The sequence below is a fragment of the Xenopus tropicalis genome, chromosome 3 (genome assembly GCF_000004195.4).
Source record: "Xenopus tropicalis strain Nigerian chromosome 3, UCB_Xtro_10.0, whole genome shotgun sequence".
Taxonomy (NCBI): Eukaryota; Metazoa; Chordata; class Amphibia; order Anura; family Pipidae; genus Xenopus; species Xenopus tropicalis.
In genome coordinates, this window is record NC_030679.2 from 138,948,301 (window position 1) to 138,965,789 (window position 17,489).

At 44.0% G+C, this 17,489-nt stretch overlaps 1 long non-coding RNA gene across 1 annotated transcript; it reads right to left on the reverse strand.

Moving 5' to 3' along the window:
• Positions 1-4,508: 4,508 nt before the first annotated feature.
• On the reverse strand, positions 4,509-15,638 carry LOC116409502. The gene is made up of 4 exons (XR_004221884.1): positions 15,518-15,638; positions 12,885-12,912; positions 6,206-6,269; positions 4,509-4,886 (listed from the first exon to the last, which is right to left on the reverse strand). It is a non-coding gene; the product is annotated as an uncharacterized LOC116409502 (long non-coding RNA).
• Between the last annotated feature and the right edge of the window lie 1,851 nt (positions 15,639-17,489).

Consider the following 17,489-nt stretch of genomic DNA (forward strand, 5'->3'; position numbering starts at 1 on the left):
ATGCTCCCTCCACCTAAAGCCCACCTATGCTCTCTCCACCTAAAGCCCACCTATGCTCCCTCCACCTAAAGCCCACCTATGCTCTCTCCACCTAAAGCCCACCTTTGCTCCCTCCACCTAAAGCCCACCTATGCTCTCTCCACCTAAAGCCCACCTATGCTCCCTCCACCTAAAGCCCACCTATGCTCCCTCCACCTAAAGCCCACCTATGCTCCCTCCACCTAAAGCCCACCTATGCTCCCTCCACCTAAAGCCCACCTATGCTCCCTCCACCTAAAGCCCACCTATGCTCTCTCCACCTAAAGCCCACCTATGCTCCCTCCACCTAAAGCCCACCTATGCTCTCTCCACCTAAAGCCCACCTATGCTCCCTCCACCTAAAGCCCACCTATGCTCCCTCCACCTAAAGCCCATGATTGTAAGACAGACGTGTCCTCTCCAGCTTGGACGCTGTTAAGTATGACTTTCCTTTTCTGTTCAAGAACAGTCCAGAAGTAAAAGATTTATTCCAGTTTGACCATTGGAATAAGGGTGACTTGCTTTGATCTTAAGCAGGTCTCTTGTTATTTTAAAGAGAATATTGAGGATGACTTAGTGTCCAGGCTGCCCCTTCCCATGCCTCAGTTCCAAGACATCCAATGAAATTACCTACAAAATCTATAGGGACACAGCAGATTCTTGTATTTGACCACTTTGAGAAAGGATGTGGATGCAGCCGATACGTTAGATGTTGATTTGAATAAAACCTCTACATTTTCTGTAAGACCTGTGAGTGCAGACTCTCTCTACAGCTACTCTATATATATATATATATATATATATATATATATATACACACACACATGTATTAATTAAGAGGCAATATACCTCTTAATAAATTCTGGAACTTCTGGGTCAACACACTAATTAAAATTCCTATTAAAACAGCCAAAGACCTTTAACACCTCTTATCTATGCCACAGCAAGCAAAAAGGGTTGTTGATGTCTGTCCTAAACAAAAAGCCATAAAACAGAAAGCTTGTTTGCCTTTACTGCTTCCACAAATCCTATCCTACATTCAGGGTCGGACTGGGCCGCCCCAGCTCTAGTGGGCCCCGGCGGCCCAGACCCGACCCTTGCCTGCGCTCCTCCTGCCCGACTGCTCCTCCCCTGACACTTTAAATTTACGCGCTCGGGGGTGGACGCCGGGTGGGGGGCCCTGTGAGGGGGGTTGGGGGGGGCCCTGCGGGCAGGGGGGCGGCGCCTGCCGGGCCCCTGGGGCCCTTCACCCCCCAGTCTGACCCTGCTTCCAACTTCCTTATAAATACTGAGAATATCATTGGGTGACAGAGCATGACAATGGTTTGAAGAAGACCCATTAGAGGACCATATGCCTATAATTACCATTGGTAAGTGACCGATACCAAGTCCAGCCAGCTTTCCAATTCACTCCCAGCTCTACTCTTCATCTCCAGCCAAACATTTGTTTGGGCCTTGAACCTTCTTTAGGTCAACCCACTAGCTCATGTTGCACAGGATCTGACCCACAACATGACCATGCATGACATTACCATACCTCCCAATATTTGAGTGTTAAAGAGCAGGAAAGGGAGTGCCTCTGATCACTTGAGACTCCCACATTTTCCAGTTAGTGTCCCTGTGTTTTAGTTTTGACTCTGCACCTATAAAGACAAATGCTGGGGTTTATTAGCTTGCTTTCCTAGTTACAAGAGAAGGTAGTTTCTATCCCCTGGGTTGCCCGTTGCGCTGATACTGTACATATAAATAAACACAGCTTGCTCTTTATGTAGAAAGCTGCGGAGAATTATGTCTAATTACAGAGCTGGGCAGGTTGGCTTGGGTATGTGCCATGTTGTATCAGTACTGTAACCTAATAACAGGGGAGGACTCCGCCACGTTGCCAAGGCAGCAGTCTCCCAAAAAAGCCACAGCAATGTAGCGCATTTGTTACAAAGGCAAAACAAAGAAGGGATCCTCTCATTTGTACATGGGTTGAGACCATTGGAATTCTATGATGACTACACTACTACATAATCTGATTACCTAGGGGTATATTTATGAAAGTGACTGTGATGTTTGATTCATAAGCCTGATATATCAACAATCTGACAATGGCCAAGAGCAAAACACAAACACAAAGCTACCTTTTGTACTTTGTATGCTTCCCCAGCCATTTGCACCCTGAGTTTTTGGCGAATCTACGACTAGAGAGAGCCGGTAACTTGGCGGTACATGTGTATCCCCCCCTTCTGAATGCTGGCACAAACTAGGGAGATCAGGGGGATTCATAGTAATTGTGAGACGCTAAATACAGGGCTACCATAGTATCAGTACTGTAACATCTAACTTACCTACAACCTATTCATTGTGATAAGGGTTGCCACCCTGCTGGTATTTCACTGGCCCCACCCATTTTCAGCCCCGCCTCCACCTTAACATCATCGGCCAGCAAGGGGCCACAAAAAAGGCGATGGAAGCAAAGGACTAAAAGCTCAGTGCCCTGTAATTTCTACCTGTCTTTTATACAAGGGTACCCTTTGCTTTATGTGCCAGTACGTTATTTTGTTATTTCTTTTATAGTAAATAGTGGGGGTGGGTAAGACCCACCAGTACCCGCCAGGCCCACGTAACACCCTGCCTACCCAGGCTCTGCAGGGGAGTGTAAATGGTTTGTCCATGGGTGGATGTTTGCAGCCAACCACTGGTCTCTTCAAACACCTGACAACCCTTTTGTGCATTGGTGTGTATGGCATCCAGACTTTCAGATGGATCAAAACTAGGGGAGGGCAGGCAGGCAAGCAGAAAAAGATGTGCCCTGCACCCTTCTGCCACCACCACTAGTCATGTGTCTCTTCTGCCTACCCCTAGTTCTGGCCCTATAGGGGCCCTTGTGGTAAAGTTTCCGGTGGGCCCAGATACACCAGTCTGACACTGTACATAAAGAAACAAATACTGAAGCATTATTGCACCTAGCAGTTGAGGGTAGAGGTACTTGCAATGATGGTGGCATTCTGGGAAAAGAATTCTGCATTGTGGGCAAAACAAATGTGGTGAATTGTGTCAGTTTTTGCACATTGATCTCTGTTAATAAATGATAATATTTGCTTGTTGAGCCGCTGAGGCTCTTGCCCAGACAGGGTACATATTCATTGCTGCATACACAAGAACAGCCAACGTAATCTTGTCAATCCTATACTTCTTGCTTTAAGGCTCTATATTAACTCTAGCTTCCAGGCATTTATTTATTGCATAAAGGGGGGATCATCAAAAGGGATGTATATATATATATATATAAATGCAAAAATGAGACGAGAGAAGAAATAAATGGTAGAGTGATAAATAAAAGGTAATAACTATAATTATTAATGATTTGCTGTGCAGTAATACCCACCAACTGTCCTGCTTTCCGCGGGACAGTCCCGGTTTTAATAGATTACGGAAATGCAGAACATTCATTGAAGTATCCGGGACAGTGGGATGCGTTGCTTCTTCAGCGGCTCCTCTGAGTATGCAGCTCCTTGCGTGGTGGTGACAGGCCCTTTTATAAGGTTGCGCCCCGTGTGTATTGACGTCACATGTACACACAGGGCGCAGCCTTATAAAAGGGCCTGTCGCCACCACGCAAGGAGCCTCATACAGAGAGGAGCCGCTGAAGAAGGAGGCACTGTGTATGGGGGGAACTGTCTCAATTGGGGGCACTGTGTATGGGGGGTACTGTCTATGGGGGCAATTAGGGGCACTTTCTGTGGGGGGGTACTGTGTATGGGGGTACTGTGTATGGGGGTTACTGTCTATGGGGGCAGTTGGGGGCACTGTGTATGGGGGGTACTGTCTATGGGGGCACTTTCTATGGGGGGGTACTGACTATGGGAGCACTTTCTATGGGGGGTACTGTCTATGGGGGCAATTGGGGGCACTGTGTATGGGTGGGTACTGTCTATGGGGGCTATTGGGGGCACATTCTATGGGGGGGTACTGTCTATGGGGGCATTGTGTATGGGGGCACTGTGTATGGGGGGTACTGTCTATGGGGGCACTGTGTATGGGGGGTACTGTCTATTGGGCCATTGGGGGCACTGTGTATGGGGGGGCAAAACTGCTACATAGTTATAACTCACTTATAACTGACTGCCTTCTCTCTATATTTGTATTTATATGTAGGAGTTGCTATATTGTTTTGCTTAGGTAGTACAGTATGAGGGTATAGCACATTTTGCGTCTGATCCCGCCATTTCAACTATATAAAAGGAGTATTTTTTGAAAAACAAAAAAAGGATGGGTGTGGTAAGTGGGGCGTGGCCACAAAAGTGGGCATGGACAAAAAATTGCTGCCAAATCTTTTTGTCCCTCTTTTCATTTTTCAAATGTTGGGAGGTATGTGTGCAGTCATGGGTGGTGATCCAGATTATCCAACCCATCCACCAATCCATTCTGGAGTGCAGAGACCTGTGGAAATTCATTTAGGGTGCAGGGTGCAAATACATGGCATGCCCAATTTTTTCCTTGCATGTTGTAAGCAACCCCTTTAATGGTCACTTATCCACCCACTCACAATACAATGCAGAGCCTGCTCGGGAACATATCAACAGCCGATATGATCTTGTTAAGAATCAAGCATGGGGTTGGAATGGATCCCAGCTATGGTAGTTTAAATAGATAGGGGTTGGAAAGCCATGGGTAAAGGTAAAGTTCATTATTCGCCATTAATATTCATGGTCTATATCTCCATTACAGCCTGACTGATATCCACTGGTTAACGTTATATCAGACCTGCATCTGACGGATCTCTGCAGCCAGTCAATGACCTTCCGTACAAGGCTGGATCATCATTCTAAAGGTTGGCTCATACGTGCCCATCTGTTCCAACTTTGCCCTTGAGGGACGCACTGAAAATAAAACAAAAGGAACAAAGTCAGAACTTTGGATCTGAAAAACTGATTCTGCGTAATACTGGATAATCCAGGCACATAAACTAGTAATTAAAGACACACAGAGACCATGAAGACTAGGTTTAAAGGAGTAGTAATGTAACATTCAGTAGCAGACTGGTATTTGATAGAACAATGATCAAAGACTTAGAAAAAGATCTTCAAAAGTCCTGATTTGTCTATAAAAACAAAGAGTAAAGTTATCCAGATGATGGTGTTTTTGGTCGCTCTTTATAGGTATGAAAGCTGGACAATGAAGAAGAAGCACTTGGACCTTTGGCGGAGGATCCCAAGGACATCAAGGAAAGCACAGCAAGCCTGACGTTCCACTTGAAGCACAAAGGACCAGTGTGAAATTGTCCTATTTTGGGCATATTGGGCCAGATTCACATGAAAACTTAATGACAAGATCCAATTTGAGGAGAAAATACTGTGAGAAGAACCTACTCATTGTAAAAGACAACCATGTTTAGAAAAGCTGAAGGCCCAGTGACAGCAATAATGAATGATGAAGACCCAGGACATGCCTGAGAAACACAATCCATAGGGTCACCAGAAGTTGAAATTGATGGTGCTTAATGGTAACATTAATATTAATAAACATGTTAATTGAGATATAAAGACATATAAAGACACATTTATATTTTTTCACAGTGGAATTAAAAATGTTGTCTGGTTGGTCGGATCAGCCACTCTGTCATTCTATAAACTAAGGATGCACCAAATCCACTATTTTGGGATTTGGCCGAACCTTGAAACCTTTGTAAAAGATTCAGCCAATTACTGAGCCGAATCTGAACCCTAATTTGCTTACAAAGGTGGCAATTCCACTTGGGTCAAGCCTCCCTTAATCTTCATTATTCTCCATATTTGCAGTCTCTGGCCAATGACATCATGTGAAATCCACTGTTACCTTTTTTATAGGACTATAACATAACAGAGTGGCTATCGGAGGGCATATAGAAGGTCCAGCAGGGCACCGGGAAAAAGCCCAATGGACCCCAGCCCTCGTGGGCCCTTCGCCCACCGTTGACCCAGGCCCATGCTCCAGCGCCAGGGCTCCCCCTTCCATCGTGGCTGCGAGGAGGAAGTGTGGAATGCCATGGAGAGGGGGTACACAAAAATATAGCAGCTCCAATTTGAGGTTGAGGGTTCCAGTTGCAGCCCCAGTGGGCCCTGGACACCCCACACTGAGAAAGTTGCTTAGACAGGGCTAAAATTGTAAGTTTAGTCAGCAACACTTTCACAGAGAAGAAAACAACAGGAGAAAACCATACCTTCATTGGTGGTTCTTAACATACTGGATGGGATCCCAAACTGTCCAGGGTAGCTCCTTATGATCTAAAATAGACAATAGTAATTAAAATAAGATATGGAGCTAATTCTATACCACTGTGGTGCCAGATTTAACTTGGGTTCTTGTCAAAGAAGGTTAAGCACTAAGCATAGAATAAAAAAACACTAATTAATGTAAGAGTTCCAAAACAAATATAAAAAAAATGCCAAGTGAAATGACTTTGAATACCACTGGAAAAAAATGAATTTGTTGTCTTACAATGCTGCTATTAATAAGATACCACAATGTACAATGTAAATAGGGATGAAACAATTCAGAATATTTGGATTTCGCTGCATTTGCCTTTTAAGTGCTATGCTGTTTGGTAGAAAAGTCAGTACAGAGGGGAGTGGAAAAACTTGGCTGCCCTGCTTAGAACCCTGATCTCAATCCAAGTAAACACCTATGGGATGAACTAGAATATGAAACATGGAATGCAAGCCAGGCCTTAACACCCCTCTCCCATCCTCACTGAAGTTCTTGTATCTGAATAAAAGCAAACCTCCGTGCTCCAACATCTAGTGAAGGGCCTTCAAGATAAGTAGAGAGTTTCAAAGGAATAAGATCTATCCGGACATTTTTGGCCAAATAGCATATCTTCCAACGTACTAAAACATTAGCAGATGTATTTTAGGAAAAGCATCGTGCAGAGGTGATAATGGATTAATGGGCACCAATGTTTGTGGTAGATGGAGAGGATAAGAAGATAAAAAGTATGAAGTGTGGGCATGGAATAGGAGAAACAGGTAGCTCAGGGAATCCATGATTCCTTGATTGGTTCCATTCATGTGGATTAGTGGGAAGGCTAATTCACAAGTATGGGCTCTATGCAAAAGTTACCTTTCTGGGGGGGAATGTATGATTGTCTAGCACAACACCATCTTATCGTTTTCATGCTGTTTGATGGATTTTAGAAGGTAGAGGTAGGCCTAAAATGGCAAAATTGATTGTGCCCGATTATACAGCAAGAAGGAATTTCCAACAGTAGCATTCCAATATTCCAATATTGCCTCAGCATTTAAAGTTAGGATTAGGGCTAGGAACAGGTAGAAGAACATTCCTGTGTATGTATACGTCGACTTTAACGTAGGTTATGTACATTTTTTCCTAGAAAATTAAGATTTCTGCAAAGCCACTGCTTTGTACCGTCTTGCATGTGTGGGGGAACCCCGGCCGTAGGAAAGCATTCCAGGAATCACATTCCTTCCATTGTATTCCAGGAAGCATGAAGGGGTGTGAGAATGTGCTGGGGAAACACTAACCGTGGGGGGAAACAGTTGTTTATTTCTGAAGATATGTACAGTAAATGTCATGCACAACTCCAAAAAACACAGCTATGGGATTTTATATGATATAGTACTACATAATGTGTACATCTGGGCAGTAGTGGGGCGGGGAATATGGGGTTTGGTAAGATACTGCCACCTCCACAGATGTAGGGGTTGAATCAGGGATTGAGGGCCATGGAGTAAAGGTGGCCACACACGTGGCGATTTTAGATCTTCAAAGATCATACAAAGCGCCACTAACCGTTCAGGGCTGAAACGGCAGATAAGGAGGTAGAAACAGGATTTCTACCTCCTTCTGCCGATTCAGCCCCGAAGACAGATTTTGTTCAGGCGCCTTCTATGGCGCCCGATCAAAATCTTTAAAGCGGCCCGCATCCTGCGATATCGGTCGACTCACCGACTTGCCATACATGCACTGAATATCGTACGAAACGAGGTTTCGTACGATATTATCGGTGCGTGTATGGCCAGCTTAAGGGCCCATAGATATACTTTTCTGGTGGGGCCCGGTGATACAATGTTATTCTATGCCCTATGTATGTCTTTGCAGCTGTTTAGAGGGGGTGGGGGCATACAGTAATGTTGGATGTTGTCCATTTTGTCCATCCAACAGTGGTTGCACAATGTCATTTGATGTTCATCTAAACCTGTGTTTCCTTTTGTCCAAATAAAGTTCCAGAATGAGCTTTGCAACCTAAAATTAGGTTCTGAGCCATTTCTTATTTTATTAACATGTTCTGTTGTTATATATTTCACCATCCTAAACAGCTCTGAAACCTGTTTTTACATCCTGCCCCAAACATGAAAAATCCATGATATCCCTTGGGGCTGCTGGCCCTGACTCTCTTATATAACTAAAATATATGTTTGCAAAGCAGTGCAAATCCTTGAAGTTTTGGAGAGCCTAAACAGATTTTTTTTTGGCTCCCAGTAACTTCTCACACTGTTGGCTATAATGTGTGAAGTATAATCTTCTTGACCAAAATAAAAACACCCATCGTCCTGCATTGGTGGTTTCAGCTTACGACCACCGTGGTGCCGTGTGCGCCTAAGACTAATCACAGCCTTACTTTTTAGGCAATGGGCTATAAACCCACCCTCAGAGCAACCAGCTTTAACCTCAGAAACCAGAAGATTGAGGCTTCCATATACCATCTATAATCAAGTGAACCTTTGCCTATTTTAAAAGACAAATAAAAGGAATGTAATTGAGCTTGGGTGATACATAAAGAGAATGAACTACAGCTGGATTGAAGGCAGCTGCAAACACCTGGAGTTTGAACATGAGTCCCAGGGGCAACAAAAGGCACAAGATAGGGGTTATTACTGACCTAGGGCTATTGAATCAGGTCCAGAACTAGGGGTAGGCAGGGGGTGGCATATGCCTGGGGTGCAAAGGTGGGGACACAACTGAAGTGATAAGGGCAAAGCATACAGAAGCTGGAGACAAAGTGGGTGAGCAAATGGGGGCGGGGATCAGGCAGTTACAAATCTAGCATTGGGGGGGCAGTAGCGTGACTACAGAGGAAGCTAACCCCACAGCCATGGGTGAGCCTGGGTCTGCTTTCTCTATAGGGGGCCCAGGGGTGACCTGTGACACACATAAATATTGCTTGTCACCAATTCCAGGTGACCCATGATTTAGCCCAAGGGGGGTAGGTTCCCGTAAAAAGGGGGCATGCAGGATTAGCAAGGGTGGCGAATGAGGGGGCCTAGTGGAAGAGCACTAGACAAATACTGCTTGGTCTGGCTCTAGCAAAACATGGCAATCTAGATAAAACTCAAGTGGAATTGTAATATGTGTGCCTCTGTGCAGCTTCTCTCCCAAAGCTACAGTGGTGTGAAAAACTATTTGCCCCCTTCCTGATTTCTTATTCTTTTGCATGTTTGTCACACAAAATGTTTCTGATCATCAAACACATTTAACTATTAGTCAAAGATAACACAAGTAAACACAAAATGCAGTTTTTAAATGAGGGTTTTTATTATTTAGGGAGAAAAAAAATCCAAACCTACATGGCCCTGTGTGAAAAAGTAATTGCCCCCTGAACCTAATAACTGGTTGGGCCACCCTTAGCAGCAATAACTGCAATCAAGCGTTTGCGATAACTTGCAACGAGTCTTTTACAGCGCTCTGGAGGAATTTTGGCCCACTCATCTTTGCAGAATTGTTGTAATTCAGCTTTATTTGAGGGTTTTCTAGCATGAACCGCCTTTTTAAGGTCATGCCACAACATCTCAATAGGATTCAGGTCAGGACTTTGACTAGGCCACTCCAAAGTCTTCATTTTGTTTTTCTTCAGCCATTCAGAGGTGGATTTGCTGGTGTGTTTTGGGTCATTGTCCTGCTGCAGCACCCAAGATCGCTTCAGCTTGAGTTGACGAACAGATGGCCGGACATTCTCCTTCAGGATTTTTTGGTAGACAGTAGAATTCATGGTTCCATCTATCACAGCAAGCCTTCCAGGTCCTGAAGCAGCAAAACAACCCCAGACCATCACACTACCCCCACCATATTTTACTGTTGGTATGATGTTCTTTTTCTGAAATGCTGTGTTACTTTTACGCCAGATGTAACGGGACACGCACCTTCCAAAATGTTCAACTTTTGTCTTGTCGGTCCACAAGGTATTTTCTCAAAAGTCTTGGCAATCATTGAGATGTTTTTTAGCAAAATTGAGACGAGCCATAATGTTCTTTTTGCTTAAAAGTGGTTTGCGCCTTGGAAATCTGCCATGCAGGCCGTTTTTGCCCAGTCTCTTTCTTATGGTGGAGTCGTGAACACTGACCTTAATTGAGGCAAGTGAGGCCTGCAGTTCTTTAGATGTTGTCCTGGGGTCTTTTGTGGCCTCTCGGATGAGTTGTCTCTGCGCTCTTGGGGTAATTTTGGTCGGCCGGCCACTCCTGGGAAGGTTCACCACTGTTCCATTCTTTTGCCATTTGTGGATAATGGCTCTCACTGTGGTTCGCTGGAGTCCCAAAGCTTTAGAAATGGCTTTATAACCTTTACCAGACTGATAGATCTCAATTACTTTTGTTCTCATTTGTTCCTGAATTTCTTTGGATCTTGGCATGATGTCTAGCTTTTGAGGTGCTTTTGGTCTACTTCTCTGTGTCAGGTAGCTCCTATTTAAGTGATTTCTTGATTGAAACAGGTGTGGCAGTAATCAGGCCTGGGGGTGACTACAGAAATTGATATTGAAATTGAAAATTGAAATTGATAAACCACAGTTAAGTTATTTTTTAACAAGGGGGGCAATCACTTTTTCACACAGGGTCATGTAGATTTGGAGTTTTTTTTCTCCCATAATAACGTAAACCTTCATTTAAAAACTGCATTTTGTGTTCAATTATGTTATCTTTGACTAATAGTTAACGGTTTTTGATGAGCAGAAACATTTAAAGGAAAAAGAAAGGTAAAGTCACTTGGGGGTGCCAAAATGTTAGGCACCCCCAAGTGACTTTAACCGCCTACCTTTTACCCCGGGCTGGTGCCGCTGTCAGGAGAAAATAGCACCAGCCCGGGGTAGCTGCCGGCGCTTCCTCCTTCCGGCTTCGCTGCGCGCGCATGCGCAGTAGAGTGAAAAGCCGAACTTAAACATTTAAGTCGGCTTTTTCGCTCTACTGTGCATGCCCAGCCACCGGCAGTTTAGGAAGTGGAAGGCGGAAGGAGGAAGTGCTGCGCTCCAGGTGCCCCGGGCTGGTGCTATTTTCTCCGAACAGGGGCACCAGCCCGGGGTACAAGGTAAGCGGTTAAAGTCACTTGGGGGTGCTTAACATTTTGGCACCCCCAAGTGACTTTGCCTTTCCTTCCCCTTTAAGTGTGACAAACATGCAAAAGAATAAGAAATCAGGAAGGGGGCAAATAGTTTTTCACACCACTGTATATACTATCCCGCAAAGGAAGGGGGGACATGTGACTCCTATAGCAGTTTAGGGAAATAAAAATACACAGGATTTAACATTAAATATAAACAAGTCTAAGTTGAGTTCAAGTCTTATTTATATGAGGTTATCTGATACTTTATGTTTCTAGATTCTTCTTGCAGATTAGGGTTGGACAGAGCATCCCTTAAATCAGGAACACCTGCCAAAACAGGAAGTGAAGGGCAACAATCTGACTGCACAACATATAGCTGTTACTTATTGGTCGTGCAGCATGTTTATCTTATCGGTATCTATTTCTAAAGGGATAATGTGGCAAGTTGAACACTAATAAAATTCCCATGCTAAGGGCTTATTCATTTAAATGTGCACTGCATGGCTGTATTAAATTCAGTGCAGTCTGCATTGGAGTTCATGAATTGAAAGAAATTCTGTCATGATTTTTATGGGGTACTTTTTATATCTAAATGACACTGTTACCCAGCAAATAATTCCCTCTGCCATTTAAAATGTTATTGTTAAACCAACAAATGTATCTTTTTTAGCTGTAATATTGGTGTGTAGGGGCCATCTCAGTGTATTGTGCTTTCAGCCAGCGCTACATATTAGAACTGCTTTCAGCTAACCTATTGTTTCTCCTACTCCCATGTAACTGGAGGGGTCCCAAGCTGGACTTGGATTTCTTACTATTGAGTGCTATTCTGATACCTACTGGGAGCTGCTATCTTGCTCCCTTCTCATTGTTCTGCTGATCGGCTGCTGGGGGTGAGTGGGGGATATCACTCCAACTTGCAGCACAGCAGTAAAGTGTGCCTGAGTCTGAGCTTTCAGAAGGAGCCAGCGCTACACATTAGAACTGCTTTCAGCTAACCTATTGTTTCTCCTACTCCCATGTAACTGGAGGAGTCCCAAGCCGGACTTGGATTTCTTACTATTGAGTGCTAGTCTGATACCTACTGGGAGCTGCTATCTTGCTCCCTTCCCATTGTTCTGCTGATCGGCTGCTGGGAGAAGGGGATATCACTCCAACTTGCAGCGCAGCAGTAAAGTGTGACTGAAGTTTATCAGAGCACAGGTCACATGTCTGTGGCACCCTGGGAAATGAAGAATATGGCTAACCCCATGTAAAATTCAAAAAGTCAGCATACCCCACCAACCCTCTCCTCTGCCCCCATCTTTGAGCTCTTGCCACTTCCTTGTTGACTGGCATCTGGCTGTAAGTTAGCTCATATACAGGGAGACATAAATGGAATGAAGTGCCCCATTGCTGGCCTGTCTCTATACAGCTCTCTGCCAGTCTGTCTCATGATGAACATGCAAGTTGCAGCAGTCTTTTTAAGATCCCAAGTGGCCATAAATCTTTTCCTAAGTGGGAACACTTGAGCTTCCATCTAACCACTAATACCAAAAGAAGTACAAACAGTCAATCTTGACCAAAAAGCTTACCTGCTTAGGCCTATGGTGAGCTGTGAGACTATAATAAAAAAACAAAAAGTGTTATTAAAAACAAAGTATAGCTTTTTTGAGAGCAGTGTTATGTAACACACGGGATGCATTGTGCAATATGATATCCCTCGCACTGTGCTATGACAATGGATTTGGCACAAGTATAAAACATAGAAATATAACAATTAAGTAATTAAATATCACACTGCAGATTATATTGATAGAGAACAATTGATGTCATGTGCTTACATGTCTAAGCTTGATTCCTTCTAGTCCCCCTACAAGATAAGCCATCAGAAGGGAACACCCCGCCAAAGGCCAATTAAGGGTGAAGACACATGGAGCTACTAGTAGCAGCTACTTGTTACAGCTACAAAAATAGACAATGCTGATCATGTACTGATAATTGTCTCTATGTGTGTTTTAGCAGAGGTAATTCTCACTATTGTCTATGGCAGGATATTCTCTGGAGTTTAGTAGCCATGACAATTAGCTGCTACTAAGTAGCTCTGTGTGTCTTCACCTAAAAAGGGAAAACATTACTTCCTGACCCATTCAGAACTACATTCTCTTCTTATTTAAAAAGCCATGCAACTGATTTTACAAAACTACTGACTCATTCCATAAGTGACTGCCCTTGCAGTAAAGAAGGCCTTCCCACGCTGCTGACTAAATCCCCTTTCCTCCACCCTCAGTAAAGATACTCAGCACATGCACATTCTAAAGGAAAAAAGTTTCTATACTGTATATATTTGTATGTTTGCCAGTAAGGTGATTCATTTGCATGGAATGTATCAAGACTTTCTGTGAGAATAAATTGTCTGAAACTCCTAGCGCTCCTAGAATTGTTTCTCACTGTGTAATGGATAATAACTATACCCCTGTTTGGGTCTATGCATTGCGCACTGCACACATTGGTGGTGCTATATATAATGTATAAACGTGGTCAGAGAAATACACAGGGGTATAACTACAGGGAAAGCAAGCCCTGCAGTTGCAGGGGGGCACAGAAGAGTAAAGGGCCCGAATTAACAAACAATTTCAATATATCTTGGTAGAATTGTCAACTAACCAATGTTTTGGGACCCAGTAACATCTAGTTACACCACTGGAAACAACCAATCTTCTCTCGTCTGTTCAGACCTGTATGTGCACTGACAGGCATGATGCCAACCTGTGTGCAGAAACACAGAGCAGACTTGGGTGCTGAAATATGGGAGAATGGGGCAGCCTTTGGGTCGGCGTGGTTAACATAGCAGCTGGGGAAGGGGGTTTTCTAACAACTATAGAGGAGGCAAACCCCATGGTCTGGGCCCCCTGTCCCCCTGAGCCCCACGTGACCATGGGTTCTGTTTCCTCTATAGTCACGCCACTGGCTCCAACTCTCTGGAGTGTGTGACTGCACAGAGGCCAGTGTCCACGTTAGGGCTATGTCACGCAAGGCATTTCTGCGCCAATTTATTACAAAACTGTCAAGCAGCTTAAAAATTCTTGTGGGAAATATAAGCATCTTCTCGCATGTATATCAGCTAGGCGTATTGTGCACCACCCACGCTTGCCTTCTAGGCCCATATATATATTGGCACTTTCAAGCCCTCCCAATGTTATTACTTGGTAATAATTACAGCTCCTAATATACAGTATTTACCCTCCCCCACCCTTTGTCTTTGTATCATTTCCTCCCACGTCCCCACCTTTCCTACCAATATTTAATATGAAAATAGCACACGCATGGGCAGCCTTAGTACTTTAATTGAACCCAAAAACTGAAATACTTTGGAAATGATATCAGCTATCAATGGAACGGTAGCTCAGCTTGCTTGTTTCTTTATATCACAATAACATGTACAACCATGAAGGCTCATCTCTCACAGGGAAATTAGTAGCTGCTACAAGTAGGCTATTACGCCCCCACAAGAAACAATTACGAGTATCAGCTGCTAACCTCCCCATGTGAGACATGAGCCTTAGAATTCTATAGTGTACTAGAGCGTGATATCATGTGATTAAAGGATAAAGAAAGCCTTTTATTTTAAAATTCTTGTAAAATTACTCTAAACAGCCCCAGAAACAATATACCTTTCTTCCTGTATGCATATTTATTTTGTTTTTTTTGTTGCAGCTCTTTTACTGACTTCCTTGTCTAGTGTGAAGCTCCGCCCCTTTTGCTTTGTGATCCCTCCTTCTCCTACTGGGCATGCCCACTGTCTCTGCTCCAATTTAAATCAATCAGGCATGTGCAGTAGGCACCTCTTTGAGGTCAACATATTTGGAGAGGGAAGGAGGGCTCAGAAAGCAAAATGAGGCGGAGCTTCACGCTAGACATAGAAGTCAGTAAAAGAGCTGTAGTTGAACTGGCTGTAGTAGAGAAACAAAATAAATCAGGATGCATGGAGTAAGGTATATTATTCTGGGGGCTGTACAGAGTAGTTTTAAAGATTTTAAAAAACAAAAAACATTTACTTATTCCATAAGAACTTTTGAAGATGTCTCCAGATATCAGGGATACAGTTTATCAGCAGATATGTTCAACATATACATTAGCTAAAGCAAGAAGTCGTTCCTCCAAGTGGGTTTCTGCTGTCTGCTATGGGCGCAAAGGGAATTTAAAACATTGTTATACACTCGCCTACCTCTGCATAACTTTATAGGAATGGAAGGAAAAGGGGATCTGTTTGATTCTTCTTCCAACTGCCACATGCTGTCAGCTGTTTGAAGAACTGAGAACCCAATGAAGAACGTCAGTAATATCTGAGAATGAGAAGGAAATCTGTGAAACAGGAACATCTATCTTGCACCATGATGGTGGTTCTTCCCAGACATGAACTGTGAATAAGCAATGAGCCTAATACGTGTTTTTTTCCACTCTCTGTTATACCATTGCATTTGGTCCCATTTTCAAATAAAATAATAGTAGCTGGCCCATTTACTCAGTAGCAAAGACTGCAGAAAACAAAGTATGTGCATTGGGCAGACTGTGGCATGGTAACTGCAGATGCCAGGGTCGGGCCTGGAAAAAACCCAGTGGGCCCCGGCCCTCATTGGCCCCACGACCACACCGACGCAGACCAGCTCCTTCTGAGAACTGCAGGCGGCACATCTCCCCCCATCACAGGCACAAGGAATAAATGCGGAGAAACCAGTTTGACCCTGGCAGATGAACATAGAGCTTTGCGCCAATGGTTTGGGTTGTAGGACACAAAATAAGTTTCTTCTCCAGCTCCCTTCCATGACATTCCAGTTTTATGAAGTTATGGAATTGGGAAGGGATGTGGAGGAACAAGGGTAAACGGTTGGAGAGAGGGCCAGGTAGGTGTGTGCTGGACCCCTCTAAAGTTTTATTTCTGTGGGGAGCCTGGCACGTTGTTGTTAAGCCGCTGTGCTACAGCGGAATTGCTTGTCTTTTTTCTTGCTGGATAGGCTGGAGAGTGAACTCTGAATCTCCCTCCAGCCAATCCAATCCCTGTGCGGCAGTACCACAACAGAAAAAGACAAGCCATATCTAAAGTTGTAGAAAGTTAGAAAATGGCAGCGCTGCAGGTTATGCTTGAATTACAGTAGAGGCTGAAGTAGGTGAAAGAAGAAGAGGGAGGAAATGAAACTATAAAACTGAAAGCAGAGAAAGAAGAAATGGTGAAGGCTAGAGAGTAGCAGTATAAAATGGTGGAAAAGAGTTAAGAAAAGAAAACCAATTGGTTAAGAAGCCCAAGGAAAAAGAGCATTTAGAGGAGAAAAGCTTGCTGGGAGAAAAGTAGAGAAGAGATGTATGAGCGTTATACAGATGAAAAATGTATAGTCATCAGAGAGGGTTATAGACAGGGTTGGACTGGGCTGGCAGGGCACCGGGGAAAATGCTGTGGGACCCGCCAACCAAGACCTGATCCCCACCGGCGCTACCCAGCTGAGCCCCCTCCCCTGATTGCGCCCAAGATAACTATTATATATGCGTGCTTGGGGGGACGGTGTTGCGTGGGTGGCAGGGGCCCCTGGAGGGGTGTGGAGGCCACAGCGGGGGTCTATGAGGGGGTGTGGGGTCCCCACAGTCTGACCCTGGTTATAGAGAACAGAAGAGCAGAAGAAAAGAAAAAGAATAAACAAAAAGAGGGGAAATGAATATACTGTAGAGAACACAAGAGAACGGTGGATTGGGTAGCAGACGGAGGAATTATTAGGGGATGATATATATTAAATAATGTGGGGGAATATATAATGCTGTGGTTGTGCTTTGTTATGACACATAATACAAAGTCAGGGGGCTTTGCTTGCAGAAGCTGCATTAGCAGCCAAGAAATGTCATACGTGCTATTTTCATTTTGGGTCCCTACATAGTCCCCCTCATTTCAGGGCACCAGAATGTTTGGGACAAAGTCATGGTAGGTATATTAAAGCAGTCATATTTAGTACTTTGTTGCATCTCTCTTGCTTGCAATGACTACTTGAAGTCTTTGATTCATAGACATCTCCTTTACTCCAGCCACCTTCAATTCCTGATTGTTCTGGGGGCTTGCAAATGGAAGGCATGCTCAATTTGAATTAAATCAGATGACTGGCTCAGCCATTCAAGGGTTTTCCATTTACTGGAACTTGAGCAGATAAGAGGTTTCT